This window comes from Emys orbicularis, chromosome 7 (assembly GCF_028017835.1).
Source record: "Emys orbicularis isolate rEmyOrb1 chromosome 7, rEmyOrb1.hap1, whole genome shotgun sequence".
Taxonomy (NCBI): Eukaryota; Metazoa; Chordata; order Testudines; family Emydidae; genus Emys; species Emys orbicularis.
Window position 1 is genome coordinate 121,430,486 of NC_088689.1, and position 14,914 is coordinate 121,445,399.

The 14,914-nt window shown below is 42.1% G+C and overlaps 1 protein-coding gene across 1 annotated transcript in view; it reads left to right on the plus strand.

Moving 5' to 3' along the window:
- Positions 1–14,914, plus strand: part of FOXP1 (forkhead box P1) — a 502,499-nt gene that overhangs the window by 5,672 nt on the left and 481,913 nt on the right. The window lies entirely within an intron of this gene.

Consider the following 14,914-nt stretch of genomic DNA (forward strand, 5'->3'; position numbering starts at 1 on the left):
CATTGGACTCTTACAGCATATTTGCAGTAAAGGCAGCTATTCTCATAGACCCTGACCCAGCAAAGCACTCAACCTCAAGCTTGTGCTTAACTTAAGCACTAGTGGTCCTATTGACGTCACATGCTTAAAGTTATACACATGCTTAAGAGCTTATTTGGATCCTAGCCATAGTGAAATTAAATGATGATTTGAATTGTTTTGTTATCCGAATGCTTTTCATGTGTTTTACTGCGGTAGGAAATTAAACAAGATTGGCTGTCTGTAGAATTGTTTTCTTTTGCCTTAACTAAAGCACTTGCTCACAGTCTACTGATCTCAAACTACTATATAGCTTGATTCCCATCGCTATTCCTGTGTTGGTAATTGCAGCTACAATAGGTAAGAAGATGATGTCACAGAGTATTCTGTATGGAGGAAGTAGGATGGAATAAACAATACAGTAATCAGGAAAGACTTAATTATACAAACTTTATATAGTTTCATTATTTTTATTAATTCAGATTTTTTGGTGTTCAAAGATGTAAAGGGCTGCTTCATTTTTAGAAGATCAGACACATATTGATTGGAATGTCTTGAGTACTTTAACATCCTCTTTTTCATACTCTTTTCTTAAACCTACCTAATCACAGAAAAAATTAGCTTGCAGACTTCTCTACAAGTGTACTCTCGGGTTTTGTCTTTCTAGTCTCCTGGCACCAATCTATATACCTGAAGTGCACAGTATTATGTATAACAGGGTGTTTGTGTGAATAAGCTGGATAGTTATTTATTCAGTCCCATTCTGAAAATGAAGATAATGTTCCATAAACAACTGAGAATACAGAAAAGACTGAACAAAACCAGTTTCTGTTCAGAAAGAACGTAGTACCTGAGTAGGACTAAGTGATTCCCCCCCTTCCCCCCCACACACAGACCCTCCTTATGCTATTCAAAAAAAAAAAAAAAAAAACCCCTCGATTTTAGTGCCTTGAAATTGCAATTAAGTTGTAGTAATTTAAGATTATTGCAAGAGTGCAAAGGGCAATAGAAGCTCTTTAGAAGTCTCATCTCAACACTTAATGCTACTCAGTCATGGGGTTAAATGAGTTTCCTCAATGTAAGTACTTAAAGTAACTAAATCGTAAACAAAATTTATTCTATATTCTGACAACTAATAATCTATTTAAATTACATTAAAGTATGAGTGTGAAAATTTAATTAAATATAGAAGTACTGTCAAGCCCTGTAAATATCTTGACAGATCTATTGAAATGGAAGCCATATCATGAAATATTTACTTATGTCTGGTGTTACAATATTCCTGGGAATGCTCTTTGGAAAACTAATTGTAGGCCTTTCCCATTCCCTTGTACAGTGGGAATGGTCTCAAAAGAATATGAATAAATAGAAACACTTGAGGATCATTTGAATAAAGTTATTGCTTACTGTTAATCAGTCTTTCCCTACAGTACTTGTCATTGTTATGTTTTTTATTACAAGTGCCTATTTCCTCAATAAGTTAGCCTGTTAATTCAAATGTAAACTCTGTTAAAACAGACATCTTATGCGATGGAATAATATTTCCTAGTGTTCAAGGTGTGATGGATGCATAATTTAAGTCAACTTTCTTCTGTTTTTGACGAGGATTGAAATGGCCCAGAGCACAGCACTGCAGTAAATGCTGTTATTACTATTGTTGGTTTAATTGATTTTTCAGATAGAAAAATGTTTCTTACAAAATATGTGAAACCATTTTGTGTTGTGTATTTAAATACACAAGCCTGATTGTCCCCTCTCACTCTTGTAAATCAGGAGTAATTCCACTGAAGTCCATGCTATGCTGGTGTAAACAAAAGGAGAATCGTGCCTGTGTACTGTGCTCTGTGCCAGCATGTGGGAAAGCTGAGTTTGGGTGAAACTCCTGCACTCCTTAAGGCTTTGTGGGGCTGTAAGTGTTGCCAAGGTAATGCTATCCTCCCTATAGGGAGGATGCAGCATGAGTCTTGCTTTCTCATGCCTTGGTGACTGGTAGAAAGAGTGGTAGGGAAGTCTGAGCAGCAGACTGCTTGCTCTCCCAGGCTCAGAGCAAGTGCTTTGATCTTGGCAGCTGAGTCATGGGAGGGAGGATTAAGACCTATGAAGAGGGAGGGGAAAGAAATGTGGACTAGAATAGAATAGTCTGTTCAAAAACTCTGGAACTTCATGTGGGCTGGCTCATCTCCTAACTCATGGACGTGATGTGTGATGCGTGAGGAGTGAATGCTTTCTTTTGGCAAACACTCTTGTTTGGGCAGTGGGTTGAGGGGATAGTCCATGCTCAGGTAGCATTGGCTTCTCTGCTGCTAAAACAGAAAGTCAAACAAAAGGTGGCATAATTGGGCAAGTTGATTTGGAGCCACTAACATACTTATTAGTTTCGCCCCTAGAATCCAGACATTTCCTTTCATGTTGTGTCTTGGTTTGAGCTGTGCTTCCCAATTAGTTTTGTCATGTTGTTGCTAGCAATTAGGGTCAAGTGTCTTTCCTTGGGCTCTCTCTACTTTTCTTCTCGGTATCCCTCCCCCGGGTTCGTAATGCAAGCTGTTTATTCATTAATTAGTAGATTAAACATATTAACACATCAGTAAACTAGTCATACTTCCCAAGGCATCTTGGGAAACCCGCTGTAGTTTTATGTGATTGGATGTGCATTATTACTGCTTTAGATAGCAGAGCCAATGATGGCAGTGTTTTTAAGAACGAAATAGAGAGAGCGTGAAAGTAAGTAGAATGTCATGTCTGTATTAAAAAGATTGCGATAAAGAAAGATAAAATGGTGAGGAGGTTTGGTTACATGGTCAGAGCTTCAGATAATTATGAAAATCAACCTTTTCAGCATCCCCTTCCCTCTCAACATAACCAAACCAGAGCTACTTTCCTATGCAATAAGTGTTGGGGGTGGGGTGGGGAGGGCTTCACGTTATCTTGTTGAAAAGGTGCAGTTTAACAGTGCCAGAGGGTATGTCTACACAGCAACTAGACATCTGCAGCTTGCCCATGCCAGCTGACATGGGCTGCAGTGTAGAAGTTCAGGCTTGGGTGGCAGCCTGAGCTCTGGGACCCTTTCATCTCGCAGTTACACAGCCCCTTAGATGAAGTCACTGGCATGGGCCAGCTGTAGGCTTTTAATTGCAGTGTTAGGTATATCCTAAAAGAGTTAGACACCAATCTCTTTGTAGAAGCGTTAGAAAATTCCATCCTGAGACCAAAACACCCTTCCCTCACAATCTTTTAAAATACATGCCTCATTTCTATACAAGCTCAGTGTAGTCTTACCCAGTACTTGCTGTAAAAGTTATTCATGTTCTTCAGTACTCACTCCAGAATAACAGCATCGTTTCTCCTTTTAAATTTCTTTTTAAGAGCATCACAATTAATACCTCATTCAGATCTGAGGCAAGCTTCAAGCTGACCCATAGTGCTGGGTTACCTCTTTGTTTTAGATCTCAAGGCTGTGCATGTCTGGAATGTAGGACTCGATTTCACAACAAGAAGACAGCGATGCAGATATTTGTGTCAAGATGTTCGAGCACTGCTCTAATTACGAGGCTGCGTAAAATGGAAACTAGAACTGATGAAGGGAGGGGAGGCAGCAGAGCAGAGGAGGAGCAGTGTTCATGTCACTGCTTTTTCAATGAAACTTGCAGTGTAATAAATTTCTGCCTTCTTTGTTGAAAGAACGTTAATCATTTCATTAGGAAGAATTAAGTAATTAACTGATCTATCTTTAGGAAGCAGCGACAGATTTTTTTTTTAAAAGCATCTTATTAATTAAATACTGTCATTAGGAAGTTTACCACTTACTTTACTACTATCAAAGGGTAACTAAGGATATGTCTACGCTGCAATTTAAAACCCCATGGCTGGCATGTGCTAACTGACTGAGGTTCAGGTGAAGGGGCTGTTTAATTGCTGTGAAGATGGTCCGGCTCAGGCCTGAGCTCTGGGCCTCCTCCCCCCTCGCAGGGTCCTAGAGCCCAGGCTCCAGTCTGAGCCCAAATGTCTTCACCGCCATTAAAAAGCTCCTTAGCCTAAGCATAGCAAGCCCGAGTCAGCTGGCATGGGCCAGGGTGTAGACATACTCTAGGCAAGTGAGAAGGCCTTCAAAGTTATTTACTACTATGTTGCTGGCATAGTAATAACTTTTTTGAGATTTAAAATATGATATTCTAATAGAAAATACAATCTGCAATTAAGAGATTTTTCTGGCTTTTGTCAGCTGTGGTGTTGCAGACCTTATTTTCAGAGTGCTCTGTTTGGGATTAAGAAGTTGAAAATCTTAAAATTTTCACTTTTTTTTTAACTAATGGCTTCTTTGTTACAAAGATAAGCTGGCTGATAGTGAGTCATGAGCTCTGTCTTCTTTGAATGTTAGATGAACTTGTTAGCTGTAGAATCAACTCATTTTGTTTTTTAGGACTCAATTCCCACACTCTGTACTCCGGCAGAAGTTCCACTGAAGTCAGTGGTCTAAATCCTACCCTTCCTCTGGTGCAGGAGTCCTCTTAAAAGCAGTTTACATGCTGTGGTTATGCTATGCATGATGAGGGATAGCTGTGCAGAGAGACTCTGGGCACCATCTGGACTGTAGAGTAATGCTCAAGAATAGCTGTTTCTACAGTGAGTTAGACTAGAGCAAGGTGGGGTGGAACAGATGTGTGGCATTGGCATGGCCAGTAAGCTTACTAAATTGGTGAATCACTCATCAACACCAAACTGGTGGATGGGGAAAATAGTGAAAATATTCTTCACTACATTTGTGTATCAAAACTTCTGTTTTATTTTTTGTAACTTGACCGGCTCTAAGCAAGCTGCATTTTCAGGAGGCACAGTGGTTGGGAGCATTTATGCTCCTACTGGGTTACAAAGTACAGTACACATGTCCTCTACTCTGGATTGGGTCCTCTAGGAGATCTGTTACCTCTGTACAGAGTGCAGGACGTGGCACTAGTTTGTCAGATTGCTATCGTTTCTTTTATAATGACAACTATTTATAATACAGTAACTCTTCACTTAACATTGTAGTTATGTTCTTGAAAAATGCAACTTTAAGTGAAACAGTTAAGTGAATCCAATTTCCCCATAAGAATGAATGTAAATGGGGGGGGGGCGAGTAGGTTCCAGGGAAATTTTGTTGTTTGCCGTACAGTACTATAGTTGGGAGGTGCCCACCCCTTACCCCACACAGCCCACTGGCACTGGAGACGGTGAGGCAGGTAAGGAGGCTGAAGATGCTGTAGGCTAGGAGAAGCACGTTGCGCAGCGGCAGCTTCCCCTACTCTACAAGCACCAAGGGCGGGGGGCTCAACCCTTGGCCCGCCCACGCCACCCCTTCCCCCAAACCCCCACCCTTAACTTGCCTCTTCTTCCCTCCCCGCCTCAAGCCGTGTCCTTGCTCCTCCCTCCCCGCCTCCTGCCCGCGGCAATCAGCTGGTTTGCAGCATTCAGGAGGGAGTGGGAGGAGCGAGGACTCAACACAAGCCAGCTGATTGCCGCAGGCAGGAGAGGGAGGGGGAAGCCTGTGTGCCGAGTCCTCGCTCCTCTCCCCCCCCTCCTGCCCACAGCAATCAGCTGTCTTGCCACATTCAGGGGGCAGGAGGGAGGGGGGAGGAGCAAGGACTCGGCGCACAAGCTCCCCCCTCCTTCTCCTGCCCACGGCAATCAGCTGGCTTGTGTCGTTGGGGAGGGAGGGGGAGCCTGCACGCCGAGTCCTCGCTCCTCCCCCCTCCTGAATGCCGCAAGCCAGCTGATTGCCATGTGCAGGAGGCGGGGGGAGGAGGGGGAAGGTGCTGATCTGCGGTCTGCCGGCAGGCGGGAGGCACTGGGGGAGGGGCATGTAGGGGAGCCTATGGGGGGCTGCCCAACTGTGGACAAAGCAGGCAGCCAAACGACATTATAGCGAAGCATTGCACAACTTTAAATGGAGCATGTTCTGTAATTGAGCAGGGACATAAGATCGAAACAATGTTAAGCGAGAGGAGGTTAAGTGGGAAGTTACTGCACCCTGGACAGTGGTACTGAAATTTGAACGTACCAGCTGGAGTTCACCTTGAGCCAGGTAAATCACATAATGTAGTAGCAGCAGTTACATTGGTATTGGTACGTTCTTTTCCATAACTACGCTTCTTCCAAAAGAGAGGGCTTCTTTTCTTTTACCTTAAGACAATGTAATGCAAACTCTTTGTCAGTATACAGTTGATTTTTAACGGAGAGGGTGAACTTCGTAAGTAGGTGCATTTCAGTGCATGGGATATACAGAGACAGGGCTGGATTCTGTTCCCAGTTATAATGGCATACGCCCAGAGGATCTCCATGTAAAACACTTGCACTACTCTGAGTTACGTGAGAGCAGAGTTTGGCCAACAGCCTTGATGCAAGTACAAATTATAAAGAAGTACTTGGTCTGTATGCTGTGGTCTGTATGTCTCCTAGTGGAACTCTGACTTCATTGGCATTATGCCAGCAGTAGATTTGGCCCAGTAAGTTTTGTAACATTAAGATATTAACAAAATTACTTTTTCTAAAACCAAATACTTGTGACAAGGGCCCAGTCCTGCTCCCACTGAAGCAAAACTCCCTATTGATTTAAATGGGGGCAGGATAAGGCTCTCTGAAATTGTCCATGGTAAATCTCATTTGTCAGTCATAAACTATACTCCCGTTCATTAACATTGACAGTGTACTCAGATGTTGTGTTTAAACATTTTAAAAGTAAAATGTATTTTCTAACAAATCATTACTTGCTATTCAGAATGCTTTGAACAAAGAATGTGTTATAAGTATGCATCCCAGTTATGGTTAGTATAGGTAACTGTGACAAAGCTCTGTCCTTGTCTCTGTGGGTCCCATGTTTCCTGGTAGATTTCACTAGCCTCAGAGGCTCACTGTGACCCTCCACATAGCCCTTCTCTCTCTAGAGGCAAAGGTCACAGCCTACTGAGCCATTTTCATCATAAGCCAGCAAGGGAGGTGAGGAGAAGCTATCCTCCCTTGCACAGTCTCGGTTGTCTCCCAGGTCTCAGTGATTAATCAGGGGGAAAAGAGGGGGAGCCCAGGCCCGCCCTCTACTCCAGGCTCCAGCCTTAGGACCCCAATAGTATCAGCTATGGTAGCTAACTTTTTAGAAACGGGATGGGTACAATTCCCTGGGCCACTTCCCGACAGCAGCCCCGACTTCCTCAAGATCGATTTCACCCTTACCTTCCTTGTGCCTGATATGGTTTGTATGGCTCAGTTTCTCCAACAGCACAGCTTCCTCCTACAGCTCCTGACACACACCCACTCACCTGCCTAACTGGGAGACTTTTAACTAGTTTCAGCCAGCCCCTGATTGGCTTCAGGTGTCCCAATCAACCTAGCTGTCCTCCCTGCCTTCTGGAAAGACCTTAATTGGCCCCAGGTGTCTTAATTGACCTGGAGCAGCTGCCATTTGCTTATCCTGGTAACAGGGATTTGTGTCTCCCATTACTTTACTATAGCCATCTGGCCTTGCCCCATCACATAACTTACAATTGTACTGTATTTCATACATTTGTGTGGTTTTTTTTTTTTTTTTTTGAGCATCTGTTGTAAAAAAACAGTTATCTTCCTTCACAGGACTGATTTTTGGTTTTTTAAATCCTTCATTTTAGTAACAGGATCTTGTTGAGATGCAGACATTCACCTCAGTACACTTCAGTTGGTGTTGTAACTTGTTGTGATGGAATCCATCCTTGTATTCACACCCTACACACTATTGTAATAATCTCTGTACAAGGTATGCCTTGTACGGTATTTGAAAATTCAAAATTTGGTGGTGAACATTGTCCTGATAAAATGTGTGGCAACATTGAATGTGAAGTTATAAGATTCCCCTGTATGATGTTGTTAACACATGTTCCAAAGCCCTGCCCAAGCAGAAGTTGGCAGACGGGTCTGTCCTAAACAAAGGAATGTGTGCTCTGCTTAATTTGCATTTAAGCAGTAAACAGAGTCATCGAGCAGGAAGGGGAAAAAAGAAAGCTCAAAGAGGTGAAAAAACCAGCAGGGAACATCCTTCCATGTAGACTGTTTGTCTCCTGGTTCTCAGCTGGATATGTTTTTTCAAGAGGGGGATTGGAACTAAAAAGCAGGGGCAAACACACCAAGACACTCCCTCTTTTTCCCTCTCTGTCTCTGGTATTGCACCAAAGAAGACAAAGGAAAACAGCCGTTGGACTCGGGGGGGGGGGGAGGGGGTGAGGGATCCTGACCTGAAAGTTTGGTCACTAATCTGCTGGAGCATGTGGTGAGAAAGTTTGCTTTGCAACTAAGATAGTTGAAGTAGATACTAGTAAGTGTTTTATCTCTTTTTCTTCTAACGATTTTTTACTTTTATGCCTCATTACTTGTATTCACTTAAAATCTCTTTTTGTAGTAAACCAACTTTTATTGTTAAACTCACTGGATTAGAAACAAGTTGAACTGTCTGGGTAACTCTATTTAAGGTAATAAAATGGCATATTATTCCCTTAGAGGAATAACAGACTTAAAATATTTCTACTGTCCAGGAGAGGCCTGGGCAGTACAGGACAGACATTTTTGGCAGACGATCTGGGACGGGGAGTATGTTGGGGTCATCCTGCAGTGTAACTAAGGCTAGTGAGAGCCAGGGTGTAATTGGCAGGCTTCAGTTACACGTAGACATTCAGGGTGTGGCTACTAGAGCAAGTCATTGCAAGGCACCCAAGGTTGCAGGGCAGGGGTGACTCAGTCCCCCATTGGTCTGAATTGTGCCGTGTTACGTCACACTTGTACATCTGTTCTGTTTTCACTGCTGTAAAAACAGTATCTACAGCACTTAAAAATTGTTTTTTTAAAAAAAAGCTGAAATGCAATATAGTACCTGTGAAGTAAACTTAAAAATATTAAATCAGTTCAGCATATTTCTACTATTTAAAAATCAAATTGGAGAAGACTCGATATCCTATTTATTTTAAAGATTGGCTTGAATACACACTTCCCAGAAAAGGGTGCTTGGCCGGTTTAAGTGGCTTACTGAGTTTTTTTGGACAGCTTTACATTTGCTTATAAATTCTTGCCATGCATAAGCAAATTATTGGAAATGGAAATTTATTAACTAGGGTTTTTAGGGAGTATAATAGATACCATTAGATAGACTCACTCTCTCACCCACGTAAACTAGTCAATCTGAACAATCTGAAAAATAGTAGATACTGGCTTCTAGCTCTGTTATCAAACTTGCTGCATAAGCCAGAGTTTATGCACTGTGATAATGCTAATGACCAACAGAACCAATGATGCATGACTAGAGGAAATCAGTGGTATAATCTGTGAAAGTTATCAGTTTTTTGTCATTAAATATTAGTGATAAATAATACACTTCAATTTGAGTAGATAGAACATATTTAATTCTGATGTACAGAGTTTCCAATTTAATAAGGGTCATTGCTGAGTAAAATGATAATCTTTTGTAATTTAAATGGAAAGAAAATGCATTTGTTTCAGCATAATCCACTGGCTCTGGCCATCCAGTAATGTTTGTCTTGACTGGCCTGTGATTGCTAGATAGTGGGTATTTTTGTGCAGCTGCTTGGCTGTGTTTTTTATTTAAGCATCTAGTTTGATTGAGCCACACAAAAAGTTAAATATATGAAACCCAAGCCAAACAGTAGATTCTTAGTTTATACTAATCAGACCCTTCCATTCTTTATTATAAACTTCATATCATAGAACATGTACGTTGCCCCATCAAGTGGCCCTTCCCCAAAACCAATGCATGGGTCATAATGTAAGTGGGAGGGGAAAAATTAAGATTAAATATACAGCATTCATTCAGCCAAAGGTACAGAGAAATCATGGAGTAAGAGATCCAAATTGTATGAAGTGATCCAGTAAGATAAGCATACCACAGTTCAAGTAAGATATTAGGGCTCTCTTTATACAAGGCAGTTTACACTAGGAAAAAGTCTGATTTGGTTAAAAAAGCAAATACTGTATAGAGAAACACAATGTAACTGTCTCAACATTATCTAAAGTATTGTATCATCTTAAAGACTTCATCCTTTCTTTTTTTCCTCTTGTGAATTTGTGCTTCTGAAGGAGAATAGCTTTGGCTTGAGCCAGTTGGAGTGTGGGAGCCTCTGTTCAATTTTCTTTATCTACACCTCAGTTCTCATCTGCAATAACCTTGATATTCCAGCCCAGTGTCTTACTTGGACAGATTGCCAATTGCGCCAAATAGGTGTCTTTGTGATGTGGACAACTCAGACCACCGCTATCCATATTCATGTCCGAACCCAGAGTCTGATCTCAGGTTTCCAGAATTGGAAGTCCAGTACACTTTACTCATTGTGCCTTCCATTTTGCCAATCTTTGCATCATCTCTAACTGACCCAGGTATTGTAGCAAATCCTGTTGCCTTAACTCAGTCAAATCTTCCACTGATTCAAGGCAATTGCTCAATTTAAGAAAGGACTTCAGGATTTGGCCCATAGTTCACAAAATGCAACCCCCTCAGTACCTAAATATAATGGGCCAGATTCTGCCTTTGCATAATACAGGCAGCTCCAAATGACTTCAGCGGGAGTTGCATGCATCTAAGGGCATTTCAGCCTGGGGTCATCTTGTATTGGAAGTCTTTTGAAAATACTTTATTCTAACCACATTCAAATAGTTATTTTCTGGTAGGATGATTTTTCTTGTGTGTCCCCCTCTCCTCCCAACCAACACATCTTGCCTTCTACCTACGCCTCCTCTCATGACATAACTTCATGTTCAAAGTCCTTCCACTTCCACTCACTAACTAAAGATAAAGTTTATTGTTTTTGTTTTTCACAGGTACCTTACACTGGTTATGGGGACCTGCCTGTGCTGGGAACTCTTTCTGCTATTTTGACTGCAGGCCCCATCCCAAAGAGCTAGTTATGTTAAGCAATCTGCACAGTGGTACAGACCGAGTGGGGATGGGGGAATGGAGTACTCAGGATCATAGAATCATAGACTTTAAGGTCAGAAGGGACCATTATGATCATCTAGTCTGACCTCCTGCACAACGCAGGCCACAGAATCTCACCCACCCACTCCTGTAACAAACCCCTGACCTATGTCTGAGCTATTAAAGTCCTCAAATCATGGTTTAAAGACTTCAAGCTGCAGAGAATCTTCCAGCAAATGACCCATGCCCCATGCTGCAGAGGCAAGTGCTTCAGGAATTGGAGCACAAATTGCACTCCCAGCATACCAGTGATTAGCTAGGTGCCACAAACTGTCTGTATGGGATTTAAAAATCCGTGACATCAGGCCAGTGACCTGCAGTCCTGTGTCCTGACACCATCTTTCTCATGAGTGCACTGAAAGATAAAGGTTATGCCCGTAAGATAAGGGTGATCCAACCACCCATTCAGTAGGTGGAATTGGCACAACTGAGTAATAAGAAGCACTCCTGTCAGGCCTTGATAAGTTTCCTAGATCCTTAGCAAAATGGTTTCATGCTCAGTTTTTAGAACTCTCTCCATTTTTAAAACCATCACATTACATTTGATAATCTCAATGTTGTATCTTCTGCCCTTGCTGCTCGCTGCCTGGCTCATGCTGTGCTAAACTGTGGACCTAATGGTCAGTCAATTGGATAAGAGGGCAAAAGTTCGTCAGAGAAGGAAGTGTGTTAAGATGGGCTGTACATACAGTGCCTATAGCATGCCAAGAGTTTCATAATCTATATCCAGGGAGAAAAGTTCTCTAGTTTTCTTGCAGTTACTTTAACTTTTATAAAATCTCTTATCCTCTTTGAAGATGGTGTTCTGGGTTTTGTAGAGAACCAAGACCTTAATATGCAGCAGTTTGCAACCTCTGTAATCCCCTCTGTTTCCATGAGTGGAGGAGAGGCTATGTCTAGCACTCCCAGCATACCAGCTGGATATGTGGGAGGAGAGGTGAGGTGAGAGCCAGCGGGATCCTTTAGATTCTTCCTTTTCCAAACCTCCAGAGGGAACCAGCACAAATGTGAACTCCCCCCTCTCAGAGGAGGGCTTCAGGAATAGCTGTATTTGAGAGAGGAGGGAATGTTGGAAGAGTGTCTGGCTCCTGGAGCTGTGTGTCCTGGGGCCAAGGAGCAGGTGGGTTGGGTGAAAAGAGAAGAGTAAAGACCATTTAGGTGGATGGCCTTTATCTCCTGGCGATCCTCTAGGAATGCTAAATGACAGGTCTAAGGAAAAGAGAACCTGTAGTGTTTTTAAAGAGTTCCCTACTAAACTTTCAGGCCTTATGTGTGCATCACAAGGAGGCAGTAAAGGACGCAAGACCAATTTTTGTTGTCCGTGACCCATCACTTTCAAACCTTACAGGTATTCCCAAAGCTTCTCTCTTGTGCTTGCTGCTACAGTATACTTCTGCCCTTAGCAGTACCTGCTGATCGTATCAGGGCTATAAAGCTAATGCAAGCCTGGCTCTTTTTATTGTTTCCTTGACAGAGTTCTGTCTGTTACTAAGGTCACTGGTGTGCATTGACTCAAAATCCAGTATGATTTTTGGTTTTTTTCACTTGCAGATTTTTTTTTTTTTTATTATTCTACTACTTTCCCCTTAACGGCAAGTGGTTAGCTGATCTGAAGATTGGCTCTTCTTGACAAGGGCTGACTGTATCTAACTGCCGCAGTCTTCAAAACCTTAGCTGGATGATAAGCACATAGTTACACATGTACCTATAGAGCAGCCTGTTAACTACTTAGTCAAACTTTCAAATAAAAAGAGAAGTTGGCCTGGAAATACAGGGCCAGATCCTCTGTTGGTGTAAATGGATGTGGCTCCCTTGAGTTCAGGGGAGTTACTCTGACTTACACCATATAAGGCTCTGACTGTCACTTTTATTCAGTGTGTATAAGAAACTGTATGTAGAATTTGGCGAAGAGAGGTGAAAACATTATCTACTATTAGCTAAGCTGGAAATATTGAGAACATGATTGAAACTGGAGAATTATTGCTCCTGCTCTGCCCTCTGGTATTTGTGTACAACAGTCTCTGCTTGGCCCTGTATGAGGACTAGCTGTAGATGCCAGGTGTTCAGTGACTAGCATGGATGGTCGTTAACATAGTGTTAGGTTTGCTCAGGCTTAAACTGGGTTTTTGAGTAAAGCTTTAAATATGATTGATGCTTTTATTGCTTTTGAAATTGGTGCAGGTGCATGTTAACAGGAAGTGAAACTCTAGCAGTCCTGTGGGAGCTTCATTCAAATTGTGCCAAGCAGGTACAGTATACAAGTGTTATCACTTGACTGATAATCTGGCATAGTGTGGGTATTCACACGTGTCATAGGGATTATAGGTGGTGAAGTCATACTGCAGTTTGGCACAGAGCTAAACCATTTGTGAGGTGGTGCAGGAAAGCTATAGTATATAGGCTTGATGTTTCCTTGCTTTTCTTCTCATGCGAAGTAAAGCTGAATAGGAGTTTTATTTGTTCAGGCTTCCCTTTCTCTTGGAAAACCAGTCAGCTGTTAACAATGAATAGAAAAAATATATAAAATGAATCAAAAGGTATTGTTTTACTATCAATTTAACATAGTCTATCAGCCAGCGGATGCGGTTGGTCCGTGACTCAGTAACTTTTTTAGCCTTTGTATTCTAGCGACCTGTTATTGTGTTGTTCACAAGTAGAGTAAATTAGATGGTGAAAATCTAGTCCCTAGGTGATGTCGCACTGTCTGGAGTGGCTCACGACTGTGAGTGCCTACCTCAGGGCAGACTGTCAAAAGTAGGGCAGACACCCGAAACTGGTGGTATGTTATATAATTGGATTTCACCCACCCAGTACCAAATGTGAACTCCCAAAGTACTGCAATAGTCTTATAATGGAGTCACAGACAGTTTACCTTTAGACCTGCGGTTCTCAACCCATGGCCCGCATGCGGCCCAATTAGCACACAGCTGCGGCCCAGGGGGAGGGGTCCGGGCTGCCCTGCCACCTAGTGCCGGGGGTCGGGCTCCTGGTTGCTGGCCACCCCTGTGGGATTGGGGGGTTGGGGCTCCCCACCGGCCTCGAGGGCTCACAAGCTACTAGGGATGTCCTATAATTTACCTTTTTTTTTTTTTTTTAATGTGCCTTTTTGTTCTTTGTTGCTGTTGTAAAAATGCATTTGAACAAAACCTAATTTGTTTTATTCAGTTTTTTTTCCTACACCTTCTTGAGAGTTTATTCAAGAGAACCAATAAACCAGCATATAGACTTTCCCATTACCCAAAGCTGCATTCGGAGTGAATGTTCAAACAAATAAAAACCCAACACTCCCCCCGCCTCAAGCCACTGCAAATTTAGTGCAGAAGACACGGAGGAAGATATGAAGCCCCGCAATATCCTTGGACTAAGGCATAGTGGTTTTGTGATGTGCACAGAGGGGAACTAGAATCAGAATTTCAGCTTTAAATCACTTAAGCTGGGTTTTTCAGAGGAACCTGAGTTAATCTTTAACTTTGTCTCAGTTTAGCACATTTAAAGTACACATGGTCTTGTCTACACTAGACTTTTTGGAACGTGCTAGCCAACACCTCCGAACAACACACTTTTAAATTCTAGTTGAGATAAAAAGGAGGGCACCAAATTTAATTCTAGTTTCAGCTTGTGGAGATGCACGTGTTTATATTCTGTCTGAATCTGGCTGTAGGATTTGTAATTTCCCACATCTAACAGTGGAATGTTATGGAGTCTGCATTTGCTGTTCATTTCTGGATATCACATTTTTGCCATTGTAGAGGTAAATGCAAAACTGAAAGTGGATTGGATTATTCTATTCCATATTGAAAATAAACCAGTAGTGGGGTCTTTGCTTTTTCTAGTTCCCTGTAGTATCTGTTACTTCCATAAAACACTTGTAGTGTTTTAGGGTAGTGATTTCTTGGTGGGCAGCTTAGAGTGCTGTTACAC